Here is a 23,297-nt window from a genome sequence, read left to right as displayed (position 1 = left end):
TGAGAAAGAAAATCTCCTGCTTATCTAGTGTGTTCACAAGTGATGCTTGCAGAACATGCCATGCTGTACTCGAAGGGGGCATGCTGCCCTTTTCTGGACAATTGAACTGGACTTTCTTCCAAACTCCTGAGCTGGCTGGACTGAGCTCTGGGGTGGCTCCCCCCTGCTCCACGAGAAGACCCCTCTTGCCTGTCTTCAACCACCGTGACAGACCAACTGAGATGCAAATCCCCTCGTCAAGGAACCCAGAACCCCTCTGGCACCCTATTGGCACCCCCATGGCACCCCCCTGGCGCCCCCCTGGCAACCTCCTTCCAGAGACTGGGACTGTACTCCCTCCCAACTCAGGGAGGGGGAAAAACCTAACGTACCTGTGAGCATTCGGCCATGAAAACAATGGACTTCTCCCCTCCATGGAAACCTAATTTCAGCCACCTTCCCCCAACCAAGAACAGTATATATATTGGGGTTCGGTCCGACTGTCTTTTGAGTACTCCCCAAGACGTGTACCAGTGAGTTTCGGCGGCGGGACCCAGAAGACATCACGTTTTGGTAGCTATACCCCATTCCCTGACCTTCTTTCCTCCCTTTTTCCTTGTCTTACCCTTCTCTTCCCCGGATCCCTTAACCAAACGCATATTTAGCTGTGGTTATAATCAATAAAACTGCACCTTGTTGATTTGTTACTGCAAAACCCCTGTGCCTTGTTTTGGTTATTTTTGCACTCAAAAATCATTCGTCACCCGGTTCATTTCGGGCGGACCTTCACATAATTGGCGTCACGGACAAGGATTCCAGCAGCCAGTGAGATTTTGCAGGTTTTGTGTAGTTTGTAACTTCTCACAGATTACACACACCAAAGCCAAATCTCACGCTCGATTGAGCACACAGGCTCCGGAATTGACACAAAAGATTTTTTGGTGCAAAAGCAGGGGAAATTGTTACTGTCACTTCTGTTACTGATCTTACCGGCACGGACACTGACACTGATACTTCTCCTGATCCTGATATTGATACTGTTGTTGTTGTTGTTGCATTTGAATTGAATCTGAACCTGTTACTGTTGTTTTTTGAGCTGAATTTGAACCTGTTACTGTTTTTTACTGCTGTATTTTGTGTACCTGGACTGTCTAAAAGGGAAGGGGCAGACTTGAAGTAATTAAGCAGTGCCTTTTTGACAGATAATTGTCCCTTCACCTACACAGGGAGCGAGGGGCAGCACAGCAAAGGCTGAGTGGCTTTTTCCCTGTTCTAGGTTTCTGGTCCCCTCACAGAGAAAACATTTGTGTGTGTGTGTAAGTGTGTGTGTCTAGACTGTCTGGAAAGGAAGGGACAATCTGAAGCAATTAAAACAGTGCCTTCCAGACAGATTTGGTTTCTTCAGCTATCTAGGGAGACAGAGTGGGACAAAAGTCTGTATGATTGTGTAACTTGAGTTCGCAAATCAGCTCCCTGGTATAGTCCTAGTCCCTTCACACAAAATGAGTGAAAATCTCAATCCTAAAGCAAAAGCTGACTTTTACACGTTGCTTGCTAAATACCATGCCAAACCGTCATCTGGCGGAGAAACTTGGGCAGAGAACAATTGGTTTAATTTGGAAAATGTCATTGATAGAATATGTTCTCTGCAACATGAATCAAAATTCAAAATGGGTAAAAATAAAAACATTCTTTGCTCAGTTCTTGGAGCATGTCTTACTGCAGCCATAGAAAACCGCTGTAAACGGAGAACTGATTATAGATTCCCTTCAAAATTTGGTTGAAATTTTGCAAAAACAGTTAAATGAGGACAGAAATGAAATTTACACACTGCGAGCTGCTCTTAGGGAAGAACACACCAAAGCCATACACAAAATCAACTCCTCTACAGAGGAGGAAGAAAAAGTAACACCTGGCATTAAAAAGATTTATCCTTACAAAGAACTCGAGGCAGCAAAACAAAAAGAATCTGAAATAGCTAAAAATTGTGGGGAAAATTGTTGTCCTCATTTGAGACCTTTTATTAAAACTGAATATAATTACATTAATGATGAAGACATGGATCCCCACATAACAACCAAACAAACACCATTCAGCGCTACCGAATTAGCTAAATTGAAAAAGGAATTCGGTCGCCTCCCCCACGAATCAGAAACAGAATATGTGTTCCGTGTGTCCCTCACTGGCGGAGACCAGATTAAGTTAACTGAACAAGAGGCCAGTGGTTACTGGGGACATGGTGTTTTCCTAACAACAGGAGATAAGCGTGACTCCTGGTCTCTAACACAATGTGCAGCCTATTGGGCCGGGGGAATAAATCCCCTGGAAAGGGGTGATCCCTTAGCAATTGCCAGTACCCCTGACCAAATCCTAGAAAGTGTACAAAAAGCTGCATGTTTGCAAATGATTCATGAGAAAAAAATTAATTCCTGGTTTTGAATCACCAATGCAATTGCCTGTGAAGCCTGAAATTATGACCCCTTTAATTCGTGGGCTTCCAGAAACATTGAAATCAACCGCAATCACTATTCAGAAAACAGTTATGGCTCTAAGCCCAATAGATAGATTAGAAAGACTTCTTAACAACTCCACTGATCAGTCTGAGTCCACTGACACTGCACCTACACCCTACACACCAACACAAACCTCCACAACACCATCTGTCACATCTAGCAGCAACCACAAGACTTGGACATGGAGTGAGGTAGCAGTTGATTTAATAAACTATTGTAGACAGTATGGGCCTGTAAAAACCCTGGAAGAAAAATCTGAAAAAACAAAAGGTGTCCGGTTTATGGGAACCCCTAACACTGAAAACATAGAACCAAGAAAACAGATTTCCAACAGACAACACTGGTGGATGCCGGGAATAAAGAAAGGGGTTCCCCGGGACATAATGGATGGTTTACCACTTGAAAAATTGCAGAAAATCATAACTAACTGGAATTTTAGGAGATCAAATACCCAGCCTAGTGCCCCGATCCCCCTCCCTCACCAGAAATTAACAAACACTCCTACCAATACACAGTTCAGTACACACAATACATCACAGTCTTTCACACAGAACACAGGCAATGAGCCAAAGTTAACCCTTCCTCGGAACCTGGGCAGTGAGGCTGTATCTCAGCCTCTCCCACAGAACACACCCAGTGAGCCAAAATTAACTCTTTCTCAGCTTCTTTCACAGAACTTGGACAGTGAAACCCTGGCTGCATGTCTCCTGAAAAGTGCCAGCAGTAAGCTGGAAGTAACTCTTTCGCAACTTCTTTCACAGAATCTAAGCAACATAACTGCCCACCCGCCCGTGCCCCAAAACACAAACACCGAATCTTCACCAGCAGAGCTTTCAGGAAACTAATATCTCCACCGCTTACAGGTGAGCGAAGGGGTTGAGATTGGGTTTACTTACGAAGGCTCACAAAAAACAAATCAGGAGACATGTTAATTACAGCAATCACGGGTCCTAAAAAAGTTCTGGTAACCTACATTGTTGATATGGGAGCCCAGATCTCTGCACTGACACATAGAGATGCCCAAAAGTGTGGAGTTGTTCCAACAAAAAGGCAATGCTGCGTTCTTAATGCTTTAGGAACCATAGAACCCATGAATGTTGCTTTAGTCAAAGTAACACCCCCTGGAGAAGAAAATCAATTGATTGTCAAAATGGTAATTGGGGACATACCAAATAATCTGCTAGGGATGGATGTCCTCTCAGGAAGGCAGTGGGAAGACACTGAGGGTTTCCTGTGGTCTTTTGGCACTCCACAACTTAATATTAGACTGCTTCAGACCGCACCCGCACTGCCTTACAGTAAAACAATCAATGTGAAACAGTATCCCTTGCCTTCTGGAGCTAGAGAAGGCATCAAACCAGTTATTCAGGAATTGCGTGATCAAGGAATAATTATTAACACACACTCCCCATACAATTCACCCGTGTGGCCAGTCCGAAAGCCTAACGGGAAGTGGAGGCTTACGGTTGATTACCGTAGGCTGAATGCCAACACTGACCCTCTGACTGCAGCAGTGCCAAATTTAGCCGAACTGATAACATCAATACAAGAAAAGGCTCACACAATCATGGCAACCATAGATGTCAAAGACATGTTCTTCATGATACCTATACAGCCAGAGGACATGGATCGCTTTGCATTCACATGGGAGGGACAACAGTACACATTCACCAGACTCCCTCAGGGATACAAACACTCTCCAACACTAGCACATCATGCTTTAGCAAAAGAATTAGAAAAAATACCTAAACCTGACACTGTAGCTGTGTACCAATACATTGATGACATTTTGGTAGGAGGAGAGGAAATTAAAGAGGTGGGGGATCTCCAGCAGAATATAATCTCTCATCTGGAGAGCCTTGATTTAAAGATCCCCTCAGAGAAAATCCAAAAGCCTTCTCAGGAAGTGAAATTCCTGGGAATTTGGTGGCGATCTGGCAGCACATGCATCCCACCTGACACTCTAACTTCTCTAGAGCAGATGAAAATGCCTGAAAACAAAAAAAACCTCCAGCAAGCCTTAGGACTGTTAGTATTCTGGAGGAAACACATCCCAGATTTCTCAATCATTGCTAGGCCCCTTTACAATTTACTGAGGAAAGGAATCAAATGGGATTGGACTCCTTCTCAGGAGGAAGCACTGCAGTTATTGATTTTTGAAGCCACTGCACATCAGGCATTGGGGCCCATCCATCCTAAAGACCCTTTCCAAGTGGAATGGGGATTTGCCTCCTCAGGGCTATCAATACACATCTGGCAGCGAGGTCCCAAGGGTCCAACAAGGCCTGTCAGCTTCTTTTCCCGTGGTTTTAAAGATGCTGAAAAAAGATACACTACCTGGGAAAAAGGATTGTTTGTTGTTAGCTTAGCTCTCATTGAAGTAGAAAAAATCACACGGCAGCAAGCTATCATCTTGAGAGGTCCCTTCAAGGTAATTAAAGCTGTCACAAATGGGACCCCTCCACCTGACGGCATAGCTCAAAAATCATCAGTCAGGAAATGGTATGCTCAAATAGAGTATTACTGCAATAGCTTTTCTGTCACAGAAGGTGCTGCAAAATTCTTGGCAATACAAGACACTGCGAGCCTGGATAGTAGCCAAGACAAACCTGCTTCTGTAATAAAAATAGCACCACCATTCTCACCTGAAATAGCAGCAAACTGTTGGTTTACAGATGCTTCCTCAAAGCGGGAAGGAAAAATTTGGAAATATAAGGCGGCTGCCTTACATATTTCATCTGGTGAAAAGATTATCACAGAAGGGGAGGGCAGCGCTCAGGTAGGAGAACTCATAGCCCTCTGGAGTGTTTTCCAGCGTGAGGCACAAAACACTTCTCCTGTTTACATCTATACTGATTCATATGCAGTATACAAAGGCTGCACTGAGTGGCTCCCTTTCTGGCAACAGAATGGCTGGGAAGTTAACAGAATCCCAGTGTGGCAGAAAGATAAGTGGGAAGAAATCCTAGAAATCACCAGTAAAGGAAACGTTCTGGTTGGTTGGGTAGCTTCTCATCAAACAGATGGGAATCAAGCAGGTGAATGGAACAACAAAGTTGATGAACTAGCAAGACTTAGCCCCCTGAAAAAAGAAACTATTTCAGAGGATTGGAATCAACTGTTGGAATGGTTGCATGTAAAAAGGCAGCACACAGGTGCCAAAGATCTGTACCAGGAAGCACACGCCCGCGGCTGGCCAGTCACCAGGGAAATGTGTAAAACATGCATATCGGCCTGCGAACAGTGCCGCAAGCGACTGGAAAGGCATCCTTTAGAGGATGACCCTCTGCATTTGAGGAAAGGTAAAGGCTTGTGGGATGTGTGCCAGATAGATTATATTGGTCCTTTTAAGAAATCAGGAGGTAAACATTTTGTGTTAGTAGGAGTGGAAATTGTATCTGGGTTAGTACAAGCTGATGCTTTTAAAAGGGCCACAGGTGAAAATACAGTTAAAGCTTTGCAGGGGTGGTTTGGAACTTTTCCAAAGCCGCAAGAAATTCAGTCTGACAACGGGTCTCACTTTACTGCCAAGGTGGTTCAGGATTGGGCCAAAGCCGAAGGCATAAAGTGGACATTTCACACTCCTTACTACCCTCAGGCTAACGGGATCGTAGAAAGGACAAATGGCCTTTTAAAGCGGTTCCTTAAGCCCCACAAAGCAAGCTGGGACTGTCGACTGTGGGAGGCTGTTAAAGGGGTAAACAGCAGGTGGGGAGTGAATGGCTGCCCCAAAGTCACCGCTTTTTACCCCACACCTCCAAGCATCATCCCTTCGCTGGAAGGTCCTGACGATGCAAACAATCCATCACATTACCCTGGACAACCTGTCTTAGTGGACCTCCCCTCGGTGGGCGAAGTACCACTTGTGCTGAAAACCCCTCTGAATAAATATGCATGGGTAGCCTCTGATGCTCTTGGAAAAGAGCACCGCATACACACACGCTGGATAATCCCTTCATTTTAAACTCCTTTCTGCCTCTCAGTGGCAGGATTTTTTGTTGTTCTTGCTTTTACAGGTGAACCCCGAGGGACATGAGAGTCGTCTGAAAACATGATAACCTTGTTAATACTTTTCTGCATTTTACCGCAATTTCATGGACAACCCCCTGGTGAGCAGCTGTGGCCTGAAGCCATTGTTCAGCACACCAGTGCCCTTGGAACCTATCCTAAGGGCCGTTACCCGAGCCTGGCAACCCTAGTGCAGCATGACTCCAAGGTGTACCGCCCGAATGAGTGGAGGTGGGACCAGAATGAGTTGATGAGAACCCTTACGGGAACGGTTGGTGAGTCAATTGTGGTAACATGCAGAAAAGTGGAAGGAATCCTCCATGAAAAGGCCACCTCCATCATAATTGCTGGAAATTTTATGAAAGCAGGCGGAAAGAATTATCTGAACATCCCCTCAGCAAAACTCTGTCCCACAAAGAAATGGGGGTGTTCCAAAATAGAAAGTCCCCTTACTCTGTGTTGTTGCCAGGAACATGTTGGTAGTTATGTTTCTAGTGCCAAAACCACCAATGTTGCAATTACAAAAGATTGTAATGATGAATCACTTGATTGCTGGTATGGTTTTACTTTGGCCAAACCCACTTACGTGACATGTCGCTGGGAGAATGACACAGCTAGTCCATTAGGACTAAGAGGCTTGGTTTACACATTTAAGATAAACACTGTACCAAAACCCACACCGAGTGCTGTAACTACACTCTCTCAGACCCTAAGTGCGAGCCTTTTTTCTAACTTCACATCCCGAATGGCAGGAGCAGCAGGGAACTCCTTCGAGTGGCCCTGGTCTCATGCCTTCCTGCAATCCACCGGATCTATGGGAGATGTCACGGGTCTGAACTTGCTAACAGTAGTTACACATGAGGATATGTTGTACACCAGACAAGAATGGGAAAGACGCAAAACCTGGCAGGTTCATGGAGTAGTGGTTGAAAAAATTAGTGTTGGGTGCCAAATGGTTAATGGGTCTAATTACAGCAAAGCGAGGTCAATCAGTGTTTCCACAGATCAGGAAAACGAACAGCAGCAAATCTGCACGCACCCAAGCATACGGGATTGCTGGTACAGTTTCACATTAACCGGCACTACAGAGGTAATTTGTCTCTGGGCCAAGGATACTCAAGGTCTTTCTTTTAAATTTGTAATTAATGTTGAAACCACTGATCCCACTGTCACCACTGTTACCACTTCACCCATACCACCGGTCATACTCATCCCGATAATTTTCGAGATTGGACCTTATGTGATCAGGAAAACTGGCCAACAACAAATATTGTTCAATCCGGCATGGTGTCTCAAACAGGTAAAATTGCTAATGCAGAACAATGTTTCAGATATTGAACCAGCCTGTTCTCCATTCCTGCAAACCTCTTTTGAAGGCTGGACCACTTGGCTTTGGAAACGAAGCTCCTTTAAGAGGACACCAAGGGATGTGACCGGTGTTGTGGGTACAGGATTGGGAATTCTGAATAGCATTGACTCTGAAGTACTAATGAACAAATTGGCTGCTACAACTAGGGATCTGGCCGGACTGCAGCAACCACTGAGGTCATCTCTGTCAGCCTTAGGGACACACCAGTGGCTGCTGTCAAACATTTTGCCAAATTGGGAAAGAGTGAATGTGGATGATCACAAATTGGTAATTGATGCACTTAGTGCTACACAGAACAATGTTTCCTTAGCCCTCAGCTGTATCCAGGCACAATTGTGGATGCAATCTGTCTCTGCTGCAATTATAAGAGAGGGCAAGGAAGGCACCTTCCCCACAGAAATTCGGAAAATAATCTGGGACAGTGCCACTGAATTTGAAAGAGAATTCCAATCCTGGTGGAACCTGGTGAACTTTACCTAGGATCCCATTTCAAACACAGCCACTGCTTTTGTCCTAACCATACGCAATGCCTCTGTACATTTGGTCTTCCCTGTTATTGCATTAGGATTAAACCATGATGGAGCTGTTCTCTATCCTACTGAACATAGGGGATGGGCCCGTCAGGTCGATGACAAATGGCAAACTGTTAACCTGGAAACTTGTATTGTCCGAGAACAGCAAGGGTTTATCTGTGAAAGCAATGCAATTGTAGCTCAGGATATCTGTTTGGACACAGAGCAGAACATCTGTCATTTCGAGATTCGTCCACATGAGGATACCCAGACAGTTCTTATATACATAGGCAATGGCTGTGCATGCTTTAGAACGACATGTGATTCTGTCTTTGTAGAGGATGTTGTGGTAGATACAAAGAATCATTCAAATTTTTGTGCTTGTAACTTTACTAAGATAGTAGGATGCGATTTCTCTTATGAAGCTCCAGTTTCTTCTCACCACCTACTGCAATCCAACTATACACTGATCCAGAAGCTGATGCCCACTCCTATCGGAATGAACCTCACCCTCGTGAGACAACTATTGCTCCATCAAGACCTGATTGACATCCTCGAGAAAATCAAAGAGAGTGGACAGAAGACCCTGGTGACTGTTCATCACAACGTGAAACAAATACACTGGGTTATGGAGAGGGTAAAACAGGATGCTGAGCATAGGTGGTGGGATACTCTTTTTGGGTGGTCACCTACTGCCACAGGTGTTCTGAACAGTGTGTGCCATCCAATTGTTGTTCTTTTGATCCTAGTTACGCTTGGCTTTATCTTGTCAGCAGCCCTATTCATTTTGAATTGGAGAATGATGAAAAAGCTTAAGAGACTGTCAACTGTAGTCAATGCACACCGCTTAGCTGATGTACTCGATACAATAGATGTCCCCAAAACACTTGATACGAAATGGTTATGAATCAAGCATATGTGCTTTAGAACAACTTCTTAAATATCAAGTATGACTTACAGAAAGTTACTTTAATTCTTAGAAAATAATTTTAAAAGACGATGATAATATTATGTTTGTTGTTTTGATTATTTGTGATTTATTTTAATCATTTTGAAATTGTTAAACAAATTATATTGCTTTAACTGATTAATATTTTTTGAAATTGTTAAAATTAATCATAATTTTTTGAAACTGTTGTAACAAATAACCACGTGTGAAGTTGTTATGATGATCAATACTAATTATGTTTATGTTTGTTGGTTCCCTTTTTTCCCTCTTTTTTTTCCTTCTCTTCCCCTTTTATCCCCTCTCCCCTGTCATCCCTACTTTTCCGGGGTTATGCTACCGACGTGCAACGAGTTTCGAAGACACTCTAGAGCTCTGCTGATGAAGATTCCTCAAGACAATCGTGAGTCACGGGGTCGTGTAGAAGTCCATCCGAAAATCCTTCATTTTTTGCCTCACAATTGTCATGAGAAAAGACTACCGAAGGGTTAAAACTGCTGAGCCGGTTGAGAAAGAAAATCTCCTGCTTATCTAGTGTGTTCACAAGTGATGCTTGCAGAACATGCCATGCTGTACTCGAAGGGGGCATGCTGCCCTTTTCTGGACAATTGAACTGGACTTTCTTCCAAACTCCTGAGCTGGCTGGACTGAGCTCTGGGGTGGCTCCCCCCTGCTCCATGAGAAGACCCCTCTTGCCTGTCTTCAACCACCGTGACAGACCAACTGAGATGCAAATCCCCTCGTCAAGGAACCCAGAACCCCTCTGGCACCCTATTGGCACCCCCATGGCACCCCCCTGGCGCCCCCCTGGCAACCTCCTTCCAGAGACTGGGACTGTACTCCCTCCCAACTCAGGGAGGGGGAAAAACCTAACGTACCTGTGAGCATTCGGCCATGAAAACAATGGACTTCTCCCCTCCATGGAAACCTAATTTCAGCCACCTTCCCCCAACCAAGAACAGTATATATATTGGGGTTCAGTCCGACTGTCTTTTGAGTACTCCCCAAGACGTGAACCAGCGAGTTTCGGCGGCAGGACCCCGAAGACATCACGTTTTGGTAGCTATACCCCATTCCCTGACCTTCTTTCCTCCCTTTTTCCTTGTCTTACCCTTCTCTTCCCCGGATCCCTTAACCAAACGCATATTTAGCTGTGGTTATAATCAATAAAACTGCACCTTGTTGATTTGTTACTGCAAAACCCCTGTGCCTTGTGTTGGTTATTTTTGCACCCAAAAATCATTCGTCACCCGGTTCATTTTGGGCGGACCTTCACACCTGTTCACCAATGGATCTTCATATTACAGGAACGAGAAATGACACATGGACTATGCAGGGGTGAGACACTTAAAGGTACTTGAAACAGAACCTCTACAATCCTTGGTGATTGCCCAAGGAGCTGAATACACTGAATTAACAACTTGTCCCTGATGGGGACATAATCAATGAGTGACTATTTATGCTGATTCTGAAAACACTTTTGGAGAGTGTCATGCAGCATCTGTGCTATGGAAAGAATTAGAGTTCATAACCTCGGCAGAAAAGAATATTTCTAGTGGAACTGAAATCTGAATGCTGTTGGAAGCTATTAAACTTCCAAGGGAAATTGCTTTGGTGCATTGTCCAGTTCATACCAAAGGCTCCAATGAAATGGAAAAATAATAAAATTACCCAAACTTGTAGTCAGATAGGTTTAAAAATGCCTGAAGTTTAGGAATAGTACTATGGGATATCAGGATATTGGAAATACCCCTCCCCAACCTCTAAAGTTGTCCTCAACAGGAACAGTGTTTGGCAGACAAATATACCTGGGACCTTTGTCCCTGATAGGGCCAGCCTCTTAGATGGAGATGAGCGGGTTATCAAATATACATGGAAATAGAAAAACCATCTACAAGAAAATAAAGCATAAACCCAATGGTTTCAACCAATAACAGCAGGAATGCAAGTACATGATATCCAGTCTGAGGATACAGTAACAATAAAAGTCTACTCTCGCAAAGCAAAGTGAGACCATAAATGGGACAGTCCATATACTGTGCTACTAACTTCTTATTTTGTTGTAAAAGTTACAGGGAAAGACAATTGTATTCATCACTCACATGTTAAATGAATTTCTTAAGAATATCAGTTGAATGACTGACACTGTCGCAGAATCCCATCAGTCCTGCAGTATGGTCTGCTTTGATTATTTTGTTACAATTGCATTTCATGTCATCGTAGAAGGTGCTCTAATAATTGGTTTAGGGTAATTTGATATAATATTGACAGGGTTTGAGTAAGGGAAGTATAAGTAAGGAAGCTGCCTCCAGACACATAAACTGGTGCGACAATGCAAGGTGCTGATAATTTGAGAATAACATCCAGATGATGAAATACATTTGTTGTGCTCAGCCTGTTTATCTCTAATTGTATAGTCTTTATTCTGATTATATGTGAGAACTTGTGATATTGATACTCTTGACACTCCTTGAATCCTTTTTAAATAATGCTTTGTATATCCAGAATGGGTGGCGACCCTAATAGGCCAATTTCAGAATAACATACTTCCTGGGTTTCTTCCATTGTATGACACTTTTTATTAATAGTACAACAGATAACTCTTATCTGGGTATTGCATCCATACAAGCAATATCAGACCAACTAAAATGGTGTTTCAAAACTGAATGGCTTTAGATTTATTGTTAGCCAGTCAAGGGAGTGCTTGTGCAGCTATTAATCTTGATGTTTCTATGTTAATAACACAGGCAAGGTGTTAACAAATGCTAACTGTTCAATCGTTGGTCTCCCATTTACAGCCAGGCACCCCAAAAGATTGGTGGGAAACATTGTTCAGCAATTGGGCGATTAATTATTGGTTATCAAGCCTATTAGCCACTCCTGTTAAGATTTTACTTCCTGTAGTTGTTATGCTCTTATTGTTCTGTTGCATTTTTCAGCATGTTTAGACTTATTGAAGAAATTTAATACTTAGGAGCATGCAAGGGTATAGACACATCCTTCTTGATGACCCCTTATAAAGCAGGGCTACCTATAAAAACAGAGGGGACTGTTGTTCAACTTGTTATATTACTTATAAAGAACTTGTTAAGCATAACTTGCTTAGCCTTAGTAGCTAAATTTTCTGAAGCCTTAGGCTGCAAGACTAGATACCCTGAACTTTTACCTAGTTTAGTAAAAGGAGGTCTCAGAGCCAGTTCACAATGAAAGATAAGGAAGCAAGGAAGGCCACTACCCCTTCAGCAGAATCTGCAACCTCACAGATAAGAGAAGAAATGGCCTGCCTAGAGACAATTAAGAGAACCAATGAAGAACAAGAAGACCCCAGACCTAAATATTATTATTGGACCAAACTGTCATGTGAGGGCTGGGAAACTTAGACTGTAAGGGTATAATAGCCTGTCATAGACATCTTTTATGAAAAATCCTTTCCTTAGGATTTTTCCTCCTGAGAAGCTGAGAGGCTTCAGGAACAAAATGGAAACATTGATTATCTGCGGCTGTGAAATGCAACAGGTGGATCTTTGATGGGCCCATGTTGGACGTTTGTAATTAATGGCCAATCACAGCCCAGATGGCTCGGACAGAGAGCCATACCACAAACCTTTGTTATCATTCCTTCCTATTCTATTCTTAGCTAGCCTTCTGATGAAACCTTTTCTTCTATTCTTTTAGTATAGTTTTAATGTAATATATATCATAACATAATAAATCAAGCCTTCTGAAACATGGAGTCAGAGCCTCGTCTCTTCCCTCAACCTGGGACCGCTGTGAACACCGTCACAATAGCCCAGGTATTTCTTTGTTCAGGTCCCTCTCTGGAGGCACCTAGTTTGAGCTGTTTCTACTGCTGCACCACTCAAATAAATTACCTTTCCAGATTTAAATCTAAATCTCCTACAGGATACCTAAGGTAGAGAAGCCTCATTTACAACATCCTTAACCAAGATAGGCAAATCTACTGGCTATAGGAGACAGATCTACCTTATTCTGAGTTGTTGTCTGGTATACTTTCTTCACATTCAAGGTCTTGCAGTTCTATAACTTGCATTTTAGAATTTCTTCTTTCATACCACACATCAAAAGGCACATGGGGGTCCTCAAATGGCCCAGGGTCAGATTCAGAGTATCCTTTGTAGGGTGGAAACCTCCCTCCCCAGGAATTGTGTGCAGTAATCTGTGGCTCTCAGGGCTTTATATGAGTCCAAATCCGGCTAGCTCTGGACTCTGGCCCACATGGACTTGCATAGACAAAAGTAAGAGATGAGAAGCGCTCTTCTCCATGTGGGGATGAGTGTCCAGTTTACTGGCTTGGAGTAGGACACTGCTGGCAGAAGTGACCACCCAGGTAGAAAAAAGAGGCCAAACCACACCTGCAGTAGGGTTTTATACCTGAGGGGATGGGGGCGGGGAAAGAGGACTCTGGCCAATGGGATAATATTGGGGAGGGGTGAGGGGAGGGGTTTCCATGGGACAGACCACCAGCTGTGTAGAAAGGGGTGCAGGGGGGAGAGACCATGTGATGAGAAAGGGGGAATAATCTACATGCCATAGTATACTCAGTACAAACTTCCCATCACCCAGTGCAAACAACAACTAAATAAACTATTTAGTGCAATACAACAATTGTGGTTGTTGATGATAGAGTGCACAGCAACAGTCACTGAAGCTGAGGCAGTCACAGTAGTAATAGGCTGGAAGTAGACTGGTTCTGAGCCCCTCATGGCACCAAATACTGGGCTTTTTCTGTTATAAGAAAATGCCTTGTGACTCAAGCAGTCCCTATTTCTAGGTCCTGTATGCTGTTCAGCAGAAATTTCAAAAGTATCAATGCAACAGCAGTAAGGAGGTGATTGCAGCCCTTCCCTTGTTTCCCATTTTGGTTGTCTGCCCTGATGCTGTGAATGTTGAATGCCAGGCTCTGGATTTAACGGAATTCTGGGACTTGACTGATACCTTGTCTCTGGCTGAACCACCTGAAAGGGAGACACATGGTTATGCCTCTGACAAAGCAATGCCAACATGCTACACTTCCAACATACTGCTTCATCTTTTCAAAGGGATGGATAGCAAGCACTTGATCTTAACTCATTCAATAAGCAGAACTGGAGGCATTCATAAAAGGCTCCACACAGAGTACATACACAGTAAGTTTCTGGGGTACTTTGTACAGACTGTAGGAATCTGTTCTGGATTTCTTTAAAAAGCATGAAGCACAGGGGCCACATCAATCAGTAAACTGTGTCCAACTTCAAATGTGACTGTGCTTGTACCTATTTTTAGACCTCTGATGAACAAAAAGAGATTGACACTGCAATTCAACATGCAACAGCATGGGGAGCAAGAAGTGGAACATTTTACACTTTCTTTTGAAATCGCAGTTACGTCAACTCATTAGCAAGATGGAACAGATACAAGATTTGACATAACCCTGAAACTGTTTTTTTTTTCCTGGGCTCTATAAGTCTTTCTCCCCAAGTGAGCTGTCCAGAGAAGAGGCATATGAGATGCTGACACATGTGGGAATGTATGGAAGAGGTTTGGATATTTTAAACTTCTTCCCACTTTCTTTCCTGGAGGTCACCCACAGTAGTCATTGAATAAACAAAAATTTCTCTTTTGTGGCTGGTGTTAATATGATACAACAGCAATTATATATGCTGAAGACCTCAGTGTAGCATTCACATTCTCTGAAAAAATCCCTTCGCCCAGGATTTTTCTCCTGGGAAGCTGAGAAACCTCAGAGAAAAGGAAAACAATTCTTATCTCATTTGCTTCTCCTGTGTTTTTCTCCTTTGGAATGTGTTTGGAGATTGTTTCATTGGATTCTGGTGTGAGTTGTTTTGACTCATTGGCCAATTGGGGCCGAGCTGTGTCAAGACTCTGGAAAAAGTCACGAGTTTTCATTATTATCTTTTTAGCACTGAGTAAGTATCCTTTATGTATTCTTTAGTATAGCATAGTTTAGTATTCTTTAATGTAATATAGTATTATAAAGTAATAAATTAGCCTTCTGAGAACATGGAGTCAGATTCATCGTTCCTGCCTTCGTCAGGGCATTCCCTGCTAATACAATAAGTGGTGACCCCAGATGCTGGCTGTAGCCTGAGCTGAAGAACCAAGACCCTGAAATTGGACGGAGTTTGCAGCCAAGGCTGAACACGCGAGGATCTGCTGAATCCTCTTGGAAAGTGTCCAGAGACCCTTTGTGGATGCCACAGGACCCTGTGCAGCCCGCTCGTAGCCGGACACTGTTGCAAGGTGCTGTTAAACCTTCCCCTCCCGACAACACTGTCCTTCACAAAATGTGGGATGATGATTGGGAAGAGGTCCCCTCAGAAACGGAAGATCAATTTTCTCCATCAGAGGAGGACATTATTTGCATGTGGAGATTTTGGGCTCTGCAGAACAGAATTCTTATGTTGAAGAGACATTTCTATGAGTTTTTCAGATGGGCAAAAGCTCGTGGGTTTTTTAAGGATGTGGAGTCCTCCCTGGATCTGAGAGCCTGGCAGTCACTGGATCTCTATTTTAGAGAGAAGTACAGGTGGGGTGAGGGAATGTCTCAACATTTTCCAGTGTATGCAGCTCTTTTCTCTATTCTGAGGAAGAGAACCCCCTTAGAGGGGAACATCGCCTCGCGCAGGGGTCATCAGCTGGCAGAAGAAGAGTCCATTCAAGGATGGAAACTGCTGCTTCCCGTCCCCCCCACACGTGGGAGGGGAAGCCCGCTTTGCCCACAGCTCATAAGCAGCTTTTTTCTGCCTCTCTGGAGCATGCGCAAGAGGAGCTGTTTCCAACCCCTCCTCCTTTCCCCCGTGGGGTGTGTGAGCCAGCTTTGCCGGCTCCACCCCCACCGAGAGAGGCGGCCGTGGGCCCCTGGCCGGCAGCATGGCCCCTCACTGTTTTGCCAGGGTTGCCAGGCAACGCAATCGCCAGCAGCTGTGAGCAACGAGAGCCTGTCCTCGAGTTGCTAGGGGACGGTCCAACAGCGACAGAAACTGCGCTAGCGCCGCCTGCAGCAACCCCATCCTAGCCCGCCGTGCGGCCCCCGCCACTCCTGCTGGCTCGGTTCCCATTCAGGATGCCTGCTGTGACGCTGAGGACGGCGACCAGCCCGAAGAACTGCCCCGTGCTCTGACCGCGGCCCCATCTCCAGCGGCGGCTGCCGTGGCACCTGCAACTAGCCCGCTACACCCTCCCACAGCGACAGAGACTGCGCCGGCGCTTCCTCGCGCGCCTCTGCCACCCCCACCACCCCCGGCGGCGGTCCCGTCGCCTTCAGAGGCTTCGTCCTCCGCATCAGTGTCTGCACCGGAGCCTGCAACAGGCCCAGCAGCCCCTCCGAGTTAGTCAGACCGTCCTGAGCTATCTTTCCCTGAGGCAGCGGCTGGGACAGTGAGAGAAGACACTGGCCTGTCCCACAGCAGAGGCGGCACGACTTGACAGCTGTTTGCAGGCACCTCCTGGCTGAACACTTTGAAACTCAGTGTTTATCTGGGACGCAGCATTTTTTGTGGGCCGACTCTCGCTTGGTCGGGGGGTTCCCACTGGGGTTTAGGGTGCCTGGCTCCCCCCGCATGTGCCAGTGGCTTGGGGGAGGTGGTTCTCAGAGATGCTGCCTCCGGTCCCAAGCCCGGAGGGAATGGGAATGGTGCTGAGGAGCAAAGAGCGGGAACACTATCATTTGAATCACAGGTGAGGGAGGTGCAGTGGAAAGCGAGCATTGCTCGCTTGTTTTGGGCAGGCAAGACCCCCAGATCCGAATGCCCCCTCCCCAGGAAAACCTCCCCTTCCCAGCCGCCAGCAGGAACCGGTGGTCAGGGGGGGAGGGGGAGGAAGCATTCGGTCTCTCCTGTTGCCGAGACACTGGCAGCATGGTGGGGGCCGGCTGTGGGAACGAAGACCCCACCCCATGGGCCAGGTCTGCAGCTCTCGGCCCTCACACCGGGGCCTGGGCCCCGGCTCACCCATCGCTGGGTCTGGTTTCCCTGGCCTGTCCACCAGGTCCAGGGACTCGGCCCCACCCAGTGGTGCAGGGTCCAAAAAGCCTCTGCTGATGCTGGTCTTTCTGAAAAAAAAAAAAAAAAAAAAAAAAGAGGGAAAAGGCTGACCTCTCACTGTCAGGTCAAAGTACTTGAAAGAAACGAGTCAGCCTCGGCCCAAGTGATTCAATTAAGGGCTGTGGCCAGGGTATTCCAGGAATTTTCTCAATATTGATTGATAACTATCAATGGATTTCAAAGAGTTGATGGTGATTTTCTTTAGCAGTTCTTTGTTTCAGGATTCTGCAAGTCTTTTTCAGGACCAAAAGGGACTTTCAGGGATGTCAAAGATCAACATCTCCAGTCAATGGAACTTCTCCTGAAACTCAGCTGTTTGGACTTGAAACAGTGAACATTTTTTATATGCTGTTTGGGTTTCTTATCTTGTAAACCTTGTTTTAGATACGATAGAAATAGATATTCTGCAGGTAAAGAATCTCCTTGATCATTCTATGTCAGCACTTGATTGAGGTTTTGATTGGCAATGGATAAACATCTTGAGACGGATTTGTTCTCTCTTCTGCATGGGCCCAGCAGAAGAATTACAAAAGCAGTTCTTTTTATTTTAATTATACTGAGAAGGGTGAAATGTGGCATTCACATTGTCTGGAAAAATCCCTTCGCCCAGGATTTTTCTCCTGGGAAGCTGAGAAACCTCAGAGAAAAAAGGAAAACAATTCTTATCTCATTTGCTTCTCCTGTGTTTTGCTCCTATGGAATGTGTTTGGAGATTGTTTAATTGGATTCTGGTGTGAGTTGTTTTGATTCATTGGTCAATTGGGGCCAAGCTGTGTCAAGACTCTGGAAAGAGTCACAAGTTTTCATTATTATCTTTTTAGCACTGAGTATCCTTTATGTATTCTTTAGTATAGTATAGTTTAGTATTCTTTAATATAATATAGTATTATAAAGTAATAAATTAGCCTTCTGAGAACATGGAGTCAGATTCATCATTCCTGCCTTTGTTAGGGCATTCCCTGCAAATACAGTACCTCAGCTTTGGTGCCATAATTTTACCCCCAACTTGACTTAAAGGAAAGCCTTCACATCCTGTCTACAAGTGCTCCATATTTTGGCACAGTCACAAAGCATAATCAGACCGCAACATGAAAGAAATATTATAGTCTTCCCTCAAAAAAGCATTTTAATTAAAAAAAATCAACCAAACAAAATTATTCTTGCCATCCCTCCAGTCAAAATGTGAGCTACTTAGAGTGGATCTTGCAAAGACAGGATTCTCAGTGGCTTCTATTATTACTTAATGGACTGGTGGCAGAGAGCCTCGAATAGCCTCATACTGATGGAGCTCTTTACTGATGCCTGCATTTTGAGAGCTGTACTCAGAATCAGAGGAATCTGACCCATTATTTGTATACCTGAGTGGCAGTGCAAACCTCATAATGCTGGGCAGTGGCTCAGAAGATGGAGTAGATAATTTGTTTTGTCTACTGGCTGGAGAAACCTGATAATGACAGGGATAATTATAAGTATTCAGTATCATTCACTTAGCATTACCCTTATTATTATTAGCACTTAATAGAAAAATTCTTTGGCCAAATACACCTTTTCATGCCATTAGAAAATTAACACTAGTTTTCTGATTGACACCTGTATTACAATTTTAAAAAAGCATGAAGGAAAAAGAAACATGATCTCCATCTTGGGAGATGTATGCAAATAGGATTATACATATTTCTCTATGTATCATTGTCTGAGCAAGTACATACCTGTACACAAACATGCACTGGCGCAATGCCAGTTCCCCCATGAAAATACATTCTCCCTGGTGTCTACTGTGAGATGTGACCTGGAATAGAGCAAAGCAGGCTCCAACTTAGGAATAAAGAAGAGAAAACTTTATTAACCTACAACTACATGTAAAAAGAAAACACACAGAAAGAATGAAAACCTTCCAAAAACATTCCTCCTCCCCCCACCAAATTTCCAATGCATCCACCCCTCAGATCATCAACTCTCAGTCCATCCCCACCCTTCAGATAATGAATTCTCAGTTCATCAAGGAGAGAGGAGTCCCTCTTGTGCCATAGGCTTCCCCTGGAAACACAGTTGAGACCTCGTGTGTTTCCATGTCACAGGTGGCACCGCCCGGAGATCATCTGCCATCATGACTCTTCCTTCCATGCCCAGTGCTCTCACCACTGCCCATGGACCAGAACTGCTTCTAGGGTTTTCCTTTTAAGGGTGCTTTGCCCAGTTCTAAAGAAAAGCAGTCTCTCACTTTTGGGACACCTGCCCCCCCCCCCAAATTTCACCCCATGGGGCCGGGGGTTCTCAAGAACAGAGATCATCTTCCCTGAAGACGGAGGGCACCACCACCACTCTCCTCACCCGTTGTCTCTGTTCATGCACTCCTTCACATAACATCACTGCACTATCTTGGCTGCAAGCCATTGCCCCCCCCTAAATGCAGTCTCTGTGTCACAGGAAAAAGGGTTCTGTCCATGGTTATACAAGAAAAGTCCAGCTAAAAGCCACTCCATCACCTCTGCCCACCCAAGAATCTCCTTAACTTCTCTCGTGGCCCATTTCCTCTTGTGAGAGTGGTCACAAGGGTTTTCAGGGTGAGAGAGAGGCGAGAATGTTGACCTCATGTTCAGAAGGCTTGATTTATTATTTTATGATATATATTACATTATGGCTATACTAAAAAGAAATAGAAGGAAAAATTCTCAAAAGGCTAGTTAAGCTAAGAATAGAAAAGAATGAATAACAAAGGTCTGTGTCTCAGCACAGTGAGACCCAGCTCTGCCGTGAGTAGTCAGTAAATCCAAACATCCACAGGAGACCAATCACGGATCCACCTGTTGCATTCCACAGCAGCAGATAACCATTGTTTACACTTTGCTGCTGAAACTTCTCAGCTTCAGCAGGAAAAATCCTAACGAAAGGATTTTAATGAAAAGATGTCTGTGACATGTCACCTTTTTAATTTAGTTTAATTAAAAGAAAAGTGTTTGCAATTTTCTCTGCGGTGCACATGCAGAGGAAAGAACAAACACTTGACAGGTTATCTGTTGCCAATCAAAACCTCACTCAAGTGCTGATGTGGAATGAACAGGGAATTTCTTCACCTGTAGAACATACAATTCTATCATATCACTATAAAATTTTACAACATAAGAAAATGCAAAAACAGTGCAAAGAAAGTCCAAGTCCAAACAGCTGATTTTCAGGAAAAAGTCCATGGACTGAAGATGTTCCTCTTTGCCATCTTTGAAACTCCCTTTTGGTCCTGAAACGGGCTTGCTGTAGAAAAGTCCATCAATAGTTATCAAAAGTCCATTGACAGTCATAAAACAATTTCAAACAATCTTGAGGCAACTTCTGGAATATCTTGGCCACAGCCCTTCTGTGGAGAGTTTTGTTCAGACATGGCTTATAGAAAAAGGCCATGATCATATACAGCTGGTTAAGCAGTAAAAAGCAGCTGTAAGTTCTCAGCCTTTTTCCTTACGAGAAAAACAATAACACTGTGTCCTTGGTTAAATGATGAGAAAAACACGGTGAAAAACATGGAATCCTTGAGGCTACTCAATAACAGTCAACAGCAGGATGAGAAAAACAAGTATTAGCCTCAACAAGAAACCACAGGTATTAGCAACAAAGGAGGGGTTGGCATGTAATCTGTAACCAATGATGAGCTCAGTTTTTGCAATATGTATGAGCTTAATTAACACTACTATAAAAGTATGTAAGCTGGATCAATAAATCTGAGACCGATGATCATCAATAGGATGTGCAAGTCTCCCTTCACTTTCGTCACCCTTCATTGAACAACTTGGGAACTTGGGCTGAAGCTAATTTTTGGCCCTTCAATGCTTCAGAGCTGCTGCCAGCTATTTCAACTCTTTTTACTTAATTTAATTTTTTTTTTTTTTTTTTTTTTTGTCAGAAAGACCAGCAGCAGCAGAGCAGCCAGAGAAAGGCGCTGGGGGGCCCTGGCCCATGTGGAAGGACCAGGAACCCCAGAGCTGGCCCACAGAAAGGCAGCCCAGGACCAGAAGGGGGAAGCAAAACCTCCAAACCCATCAGGAGGCCGAGAGGTGGCCCTGGCCCAGGGACCCGAGCAAAACAGGTGAGGCCCACCTTATGAGGCAGGCTCTGCATTGTCACAAATCTGCACTCTGCTGCCAGTACAATGGCAGAAAAGGCCAAACGCTTCTTTTCCCCAAAATCACCAAGGCATGCCAGCAGCAGGGAAATAGAAGCCTTCTCAAAAATCCTCATCTCAGGTCTAGGAATGTTTGTTCCCCACAGCAAACAAGCCACGATCGCTTCCCGCTGTGCCTTCTGCCTCTGCAATGCAAATGCAACAGGTGTGTCTCCCATCTGCCTCACGGCACCACCCCCTCCGGGCTGGGGACCAAAGGCAGAACTTTCGGGACCCACCTGCCCCTCGCTGCTGGGGTGTGCGAGGGGCGGCAGAAGGATTCGCACCCCCCAAGGGAAAGCAACAGACCAAACACCCCCCTAACCCGCCGAGAACGCTGATTTTGAACGCAGGAAGATGGGCTGCACCCACAGCCAGCTGGCGAGCCACACCTCCTCCACGGAAAGAGAGGCCAGCCGCCGGGGCCGCTGCTGCAAGGGCGAACGGCCCGGGACGGTCCGAACTCGAACCTGCCGCCGGTTCCAGGTCAGCCTCTAACGCAGACATGGAGGACAAAGTCCCCGACAGCGGCAGAACTGCCGAGGCGACCGGTGGAGGCGGCGGGGGTGCGCGGGAACACGCAGCTGCTGTGTTGCTTGGCTCCGGGAGCGGCGGCGCAGAAGGGCACTCTGCCTCTGTGGGAGAGGCAGGCAGGCAAGGCACGGGGTCGGCAGCGTCTCCTGCCCCCGGCTCTGGGCTTGGCTCAGTGGAAGACACAGTGAAAGAAGCCGGCGGAGTGCGCACAGGCAGTGGCGGAACAGCCGGGGGTGGGCGGCGGCGGAGGATCGCTGTTGCCTAGCAACAGCGATGCAGCCACAGGGAGCGGTGTTTCTGAGCTCTCAGGCGCAGGCGTCGAAGCTGGCGGAGGAGCGGGCAGGACCGCCCGGGGAGGCGGCCCCGCCGGCCTGGCAGGCGCTGGCTCGGAGATCGGTGTTGCCACGGGTGGGGCTCGCGGCACTGGCCGGGGCGGCACCGCCCACTCTTCATCCCCCGGAGAGAGAGAAGGGGGGGAGAACGACGGCCCCATCTCAGCATGCTCCGAAGACACAGTAAAAAAAACTTTTCTGCCTCCGGGCGAAACTTCGCCCCCCCGCCAGGATGCAGGGGGGCTGGGAAGCAGCAAATCGTCCCTCTCCAAAGGGCCTTCTCCTGCGGGAGTCGGGGGAAATGGGGCGAGCCCGTTGCAGTTAGCAATCCAGGGAAAAACAGCTGCTCTCCGTTCCAAGATAGAAAAGAGTACACAGAAGACTGGGTAAACGTGGGGGTGCCCCAAACCACGGTCCCAAACGAATTGGAAAATGGATTCCATGCACCGCCCACTCCCATACGAACATATCAAGCACATAGAGCACATCCGTGAAAAACCCAAAGAGCTTTGTCCCTCGGAAAAACTCATAGAAGTCTGTCTCCAACAGGCAAAATCCGTCCTCTTCACCCCATTTTTGCCAGAGGGCAATAAATTTCTCCTCTGAAGGGGAGAAAGGAACCTCAGCCCTGGTGGGAATGCCCCACCACCTTTGTAGCCGTAATCTGCGAAGGCCAGGATCATCAGGAAAGGAAAAGCCAACAGTACCGTGAGTCAGAGTCCAGCATGCTCTGGCCATCTGCATGGTGCTGCTAGGATCTCCGAACATCTTCCTGGAGGCTTTTCAGAAGGTTCTCTTTGTGGTCAGCCTTGCTGTGAACTCTGTCCAAATCAGGATCTTCAGTTCTTCAGCTCCTGGCTAGAATCCACTTCTGTGGTCACTTGTGAA

At 45.6% G+C, this 23,297-nt stretch overlaps 1 pseudogene; it reads left to right on the top strand.

Moving 5' to 3' along the window:
• Positions 1-22,041, top strand: part of LOC134431414 (protein patched homolog 1-like) — a 233,875-nt pseudogene extending 211,834 nt beyond the window's left edge.
• Positions 22,042-23,297: the final 1,256 nt, after the last annotated feature.

This window comes from Melospiza melodia, chromosome W, assembly GCF_035770615.1.
Source record: "Melospiza melodia melodia isolate bMelMel2 chromosome W, bMelMel2.pri, whole genome shotgun sequence".
Lineage (NCBI taxonomy): Eukaryota > Metazoa > Chordata > Aves > Passeriformes > Passerellidae > Melospiza > Melospiza melodia.
The sequence above is the reverse complement of the archived record's forward strand: the minus strand, read 5'-3'. Positions and strand labels throughout refer to the sequence as shown.